This window comes from Heterodontus francisci, chromosome 35, assembly GCF_036365525.1.
Source record: "Heterodontus francisci isolate sHetFra1 chromosome 35, sHetFra1.hap1, whole genome shotgun sequence".
Classification (NCBI taxonomy): domain Eukaryota; kingdom Metazoa; phylum Chordata; class Chondrichthyes; order Heterodontiformes; family Heterodontidae; genus Heterodontus; species Heterodontus francisci.
The window spans coordinates 20,069,100-20,075,439 of record NC_090405.1 but is presented as its reverse complement, the minus strand read 5'-3'; the positions used below and the strand labels follow the sequence as shown (position 1 = coordinate 20,075,439).

The window sequence follows — 6,340 nt, the reverse complement described above, 5'->3', positions numbered from 1 at the left end:
TTCTTTGTCAGACTGGAGGATAGTCGACAGTGGTGTTCCCCAAGGGTCAGTGCTAGAACCACTGCTTTTTTTGCTCAAGGTAATTGACTTGGATCTTGGAACACAGAGTAGAATCTCAAAATATGCCGATGACACCAAACTTGGAGGAGCGGCAAACAGTGAGGATGATATGAACTGCCTGCAACAGGACAGTGATAGGCTAGCAGAATGGGCAGACAGGTGGCAGATGGAATTTAATAGTGACAAGTGTGAGGTGATGTATTTTGGCATAAGGAATAGGGAGAGGCAATATATACTTAATGGCACAGTTCTAAAGAGTGTGCTGGAATAGAGGGACTTGGGGTTCATGTGCATCAATCTTTGAAGGTGGCAAGTCATATTGCGAGAGTGGTTCGCAAAGCATATGGGATCTTGGGCTTTATAAATAGAGGCATTGAGTACAAAAGCAGGGAAGTTATGCTGAACCATTATAAAACTCTGGTTAGGCCCCAATTGGAGTGTTGCTTCCAGTTCTGCTCAGCAGACTTTAGAAAGAATGTGAGGGTCCTTGAGAGGACGCAGAGGCGATTTACCAGAATGGATCCAGGGATGGGGGATTTTAGTTACAAGGTTAGGTTGGAAAAGCTAGGATTATTCTGCCTATATCAAAGGAGATTGAGTGGAGAATTGATAGAGGTGTATAACACCTCTAGAGAACAGGCCATCCTGGACTGGGTATTGTGTAATGAGAAAGGATTAGTTAACAATCTTGTTGTGTGGGGTCCCTTGGGGAAGTGCGCCCATAATATGATAAAATTCTTCATTAAGATGGATTGTGAGAGAGTTGATTCCGAGACTCGGGTCCTGAATCTAAATAAAGGAAACTATGAAGGTATGAGGCAGGAGTTGGCTATGATAGATTGGGGAACGTTACTTAAAGGGTTGACAGTGGATAGGCAATGGCTAGCATTTAAAGAGCGCACGGATGAATTACAACAATTGTTCATTCCTGTCTGTGCAAAAGTAAAACAGGAAGGGTGGCTCAACTGTGGTTTACAAAAGAAATTAAGGAAAGTATTAGATCCAAGGAGGAGAAATATAAAATGGTCAGAACAAGCAGCAAACCTGAAGATTGTGAGCAGTTTGGAATTTAGCAGAGGAGGACAAAAGGATTGATTAAGAAGGGGGAAATAGAGTATGAGAGTAAGCTAGAAAAGAACATAAAAACTGACTGTAAAAGCTTCTATAGATATGTGTAGAGAAAAAGATTAGTGAAGACAAATGTGGGCCCCTTACAGTCAGAAACGGGGGAATTTATAATGGGGAACAAAGAAATGGCAGACCAATTAAATACATACTTTGGATCTGTCTTCACAAAGGAGGATACAAATTATCTCCCAGAAATGTTGGGGAACATAGGGTCTAGTGAGAAGGAGGAACTGTATGAAATCAGTATTAGTTGGGAATGTTTGGGAAATTGATGGGATTGAAGGCCGATAAATCCCCAGGGCCTGATAATCTACATCCCAGAGTAATTAAGGAAGTGGCCCTTGAAATAGCAGATGCATTTCCGGTCTTTTTTCAAAATTCTATCGACTCTGGAACAGTTCCAATGGATTGGACGGTAGTTAATGTAACTCCGCTATTTAAAAAAAGAGGCAGAAAGAAAACAGCGAATTATATACCGGTTAGCCTGACATCAGTCGTGGGGAAAATGCTGGAGTCCATTATAAAAGATGTAATAGCAGAGTGCAATAATAACTCGTCTCCACTCCTAGTATTTCTAAATCCCACACATTCACTATAATGTGAACAATTATTTCCTGTTGTGTCTCTCTCAGATTTGTAAACTTCACTGTATTGGAGTGAGGTGACATCTACTGGCGGGAAGCAAGAACTGCAATCAAGCAGCAGAAACTCCACAGTCTGTCAGGGTTAAAGAAACATTGCAATGTGAGGATACAGCGAAGTGGTTTGATTGGGTAGATGGAGACATGATTCCACTTGTGGTGGTGTCTGAAGCAAAGGCTAGAAATACAAAATTGTCATTAATAAAAGAAATGAGGAATTCATGAAAAATGTAGTAACGTAGTGAATGGTTAGAATGTGGATAGAATAGAAAGTGAGATTGGATGGACAGAAGCAGTCTGAAAGGATGGCTGAAACAAAAGGTGAGTGCCCTGAAACATTAACTGTGTTTCTCACAGCACAGATGCTGCCAGAGCTGCTGAACATTTCCAGCACTTTCTGTTTTTATTTCAGCATTTGCAGGATGTTGCTTTGATCTGAAAAAAAATGGATGATTGGCTGGGGGGTTCCAGTGAAATTCCACAGCAGCTAATAAAGCTTGACCTGTCAGTGGCTCGTTGGTCTAGGGGTATGATTCTCGCTTAGGGAGTATGGTTAACTAACATGCGAGAGATCCCGGGTTCAAATCCCGGACGAGCCCTGGTCTGCTGGCATCTTTAGATTAAGGTTATCTATTGGTTTCAGCCTTGCAGAAGGTGGAATTAACTTCCATACAGAGCTGGCTTGAGGACCAGACAACTGGATTCAAAGAGCTTGTCGACAAAATTGCAATTAACTAAATGTACAGATAGCCAAGTGGGAATATAAAGTTGTTGCTGTAATTGTGACCTGACTCCAAAAACAACAGGACTGGGTTCTGGACTGGAATGGAATGGAATTCTTCAGTGTTTCTGTTGTTTGGCTTGCATTGACTCATCGATTTTCTTGTTTTTCACTTTGTCGATGCCTTTGAATAATTGTGGATCCTTCTTCAGGGTGTCTCCTTTCACCAGGTAGTTCTGACCTCCGATGATGTTGATTGTAATCAGCTTCAATTCGCTGATAGTTTTGGAAGTGAGCAGATTTCCTTTGCTTGAGTCTACAACATGGAACTCAGTCTGACATGTGGACCCATGGGAGGATTTGAATGTCATCCCTGCGTTGGTGTTGCATCCATCCAATAAGAGACCGAGTAGAAGTGACAGTTCTGTCAGTCGAATATGAGACTTTTAATGGCAGGGTTGTGAGTTTGAGTGCCATTCTGTTTTTCCCTTTTTTAAGGCTTCATGAGCAGAGAGTACAGGGAGTGTTTGAAATGAGCAAGTCTCGCTTTGATTCAGGACTCTTACCTCTCAGCAGCATCTCACTATGAAAGATTGAATTTGATCTCATTTCATTCTCAGCTCGGGGTCTGTGCGGCTCAGTGGCACTTCTGGCTGTCTCCCGCTTCACAATCCATCAGTACTGAGAAAGCAATGGGGTATATTACTCACATGTTCTGTTCTTTAATTTTTTGGAAAACTTGAATGTATGTATTTTCTTCCAAAACAAGGACATCAAGCCACTGTTAATGTCGGGCTGAAATAGCTCAGTTGGGAGAGCGTTAGACTGAAGATCTAAAGGTCCCTGGTTTAATCCCGGGTTTCAGCAATTTCGCTTCCTTATGTGTCCCTTGCCTTGGTTCTGATTTTCCAGTTGCACAATTTACTTTGAGATTATTTACCAAGCACCAGTGGATTGAATTTGAGAAACAACACAGAATCATTTACAACATAGAAGGTGGTCATTTGGCCTATCACGTCCATGCTGGCTCTCCCCGGAGCAATCTAGTCAGTTCCACTCACCAGCTCGATCCCTTTCCTCCTGCAAGTTTCTTTCCTTCAAGTATCCATCCAATTTCCTTTTCAAATCATTGATTGTCTCTGCTTCCACCACACTCGTGGGCCAAGACATTACCACCCACAACATAAAAAATTCCACCTCATCAAGGATGGGAAATACTTACATCTTCTATATTTGCTTATTCTCTATTTCTATGAGAATAGACTGGCTGTCAACATGAAAGGAAACCCAAAAATCTTCGAGCAGCATGTAAATGATAAGTGGGTAGTAAGAGGTTGAGTCGGGCCTATTAGGGACAAAAAGGATAATATATGCTTAGAGGTGCAGGGCAATGTTAATCTACTTAATGAGTACTTTGCATCAGTGATCACTAAGGAAGTGGAATTTGACAAAATATCAGTCGAAGTGAAGAGAGTAGAGGCAATGGAGAGAGTACAAATTAGGAGAGGGAGGTACTAAAAAGTCTGGCTGTGCTTAGGGAAGATAAATCACCTGGTCCGGATGGCTCACATCCCAGGTTGCGAAAGGAAATGCGGATGCAGATAACGGAAGGGCTTGCTATAATCTTCCAATCTTCCCTGGATACGGGGGAGGTGCCAGAGGATTAAACAGTGGCAAATGCGACACCCTTATTCAAGAAAGGGTGTAAGGACAGTCCGGGTAACTACAGGCTAGTTAGATTAACAGCAGCGGTGGGTAAGGTTTTAGAAAGAATAATCAGGGTAAAAAATCAACAGTCACTTGGAGAGGTTCGAGTTAATTAAGGAGAGTGAGCATGGATTTATAAAAGGGAGTTCATGCTTGATTAATCTAACTGCATTTTTTGATGAACTAACAGAGCAGGTTGATGAAGGGAATGCAGTGGATGTTGTTTATATGGATTTTAAGGAAGCGTTTGACAAGGTACCACATAAAAGGGCGGTTAACAAAATTGAGGTTCGTGGTATAGGAGGGTCAGTGTCCAATTGGATAGAAAATTGGTTTAAGGACAGAAAACAGCGAGTCTTATGAAATGGTTCTTTATCAGACTGGAGGATAGTCGACAGTGGTGTTCCCCAAGGGTCATTGCGAGAACCACTGCTTTTTTTGCTCAAGATAAATGACTTTGATCTTGGAATACAGAGTAGAATCTCAAAATATCCCGATGACAACAAACTTGGAGGAGTGGCAAACAGTGAGGATGATATGAACTGCCTGCAACAGGACAATGATCGGCTAGCAGAATGGGCAGACAGGTGGCAGATGGAATTTAACAGTGATAAATGTGAGGTGATGGATTTTGGCAGAAGGAATAGGGAGAGGCAATATATACTTAATGGCACAGTTCTAAAGAGTGTACTGGAATAGAGGGACTTGGGGTTCATGTGCATCAATCTTTGAAGGTGGCAAGACATATTGCGAGAGTGGTTCGCAAAGCATATGGGATCTTGGGCTTTATAAATAGAGGCATTGAGTACAAAGCCGGGAAGTTATGCTGAACCATTATAAAGCTCTGATTAGGCCCCAATTGGAGTGTTGCTTCCAGTTTTGCTCAGCAGGCTTTAGAAAGAATGTGAGGGTCCTTGAGAGGATGCAGAGGAAATTCACCAGAATGGATCCAGGGATGGAGGATTTTAGTTACAAGATTAGGTTGGAAAAGCTAGGGTTGTTCTGTCTGTATCAAACGAGAGTGAGGGAAGAATTGATAGATGTGTTTTAGGCTATGACAGTTTTAAATAAGTTGGCAAGGAAACATTGTTCCCGTTAACTATTGGTACAAGGACTAGGGGACACAGATTGAAGGTTTTGGACAGGGGATACAGGGGGAATGTGCGCAATAACTTTCTTGCACTGATTGGTGATGATCTGTAACTCGCTGCCCACGAGGGCGGTGGAAATGGAGATAATCGAGGATTACAAAAGGAATTTGAATGGGCACTTGAAGGAAATAATTTTACAGGGCTATGGGGATCGAGCAGACAAGTAATAACTCGTCTCCACTCCTAGTATTTCTAAATCCCACACATTCACTATAATGTGAACAATTCTTTCCTGTTGTGTCTCTCTCAGATTTGTAAACTTCACTGTATTGGAGTGAAGTGACATCTACTGGCAAGAAACAAGAACTGCCGTGATGAGATCAGCCATGATTGTATTGAATGGCAGAGCAGGCTCGAGGGGCTGAATTGCCGACTCCTGCTTCTAGTTCTTATGTTCATAGAATCACACAGCACAGAAGGAGGCCATTCGGCCCCATTGTGCCTCTGCTGACTCTCTAACAAAAAGATGCAATTAGTCCAACCCCCTGCCTATTTCCCCATAATCCTGGAGAATTTCACTTTGAAATATTTGTGCAATTCCTTTATGAAAGTTATAATTGAATCTGTTTCCACCACCCTGTCAGACAATTCATTCCAAATCCGAATCAGTTACTGGGTAAAAAGATCTCTCCTCACCTCCCCTTGACATTTTTGGCCAATTATTTTAAATCTGTGTCCTCTGGTTACTGACCCCCAGGACATTGGAAACAGTTTCTCCCTCTCTACCGTATGAAAATCCTTCATGATTCTGAACATCTCTATTAAATCTTGCCTTAACCTTCTCTACTCTGAAGAGAACAATCCCAGCTTCACCAGCCTGTCCAGAGAACTGACACCCCTCATCTCTGGGATCATTCTAGTAAATCTCCTCTGAACTGTCTCAGAAGCTTTGATGTCCTTTCTAAAGCCTGGTGCCCAGAACTGGACACATT

General features: G+C 42.2%; 2 non-coding genes across 2 annotated transcripts; both read left to right on the top strand.

Moving 5' to 3' along the window:
• Positions 1–2,339: 2,339 nt before the first annotated feature.
• trnap-agg (transfer RNA proline (anticodon AGG)) lies at positions 2,340–2,428 on the top strand. Its single transcript is given in 2 exon segments — positions 2,340–2,375; positions 2,393–2,428. It is a non-coding gene; the product is annotated as a tRNA-Pro (tRNA).
• Positions 2,429–3,344: 916 nt separating this feature from the next.
• Positions 3,345–3,417, top strand: trnaf-gaa (transfer RNA phenylalanine (anticodon GAA)). Its single transcript has one exon. It is a non-coding gene; the product is annotated as a tRNA-Phe (tRNA).
• The last annotated feature ends 2,923 nt before the right edge of the window (positions 3,418–6,340 follow it).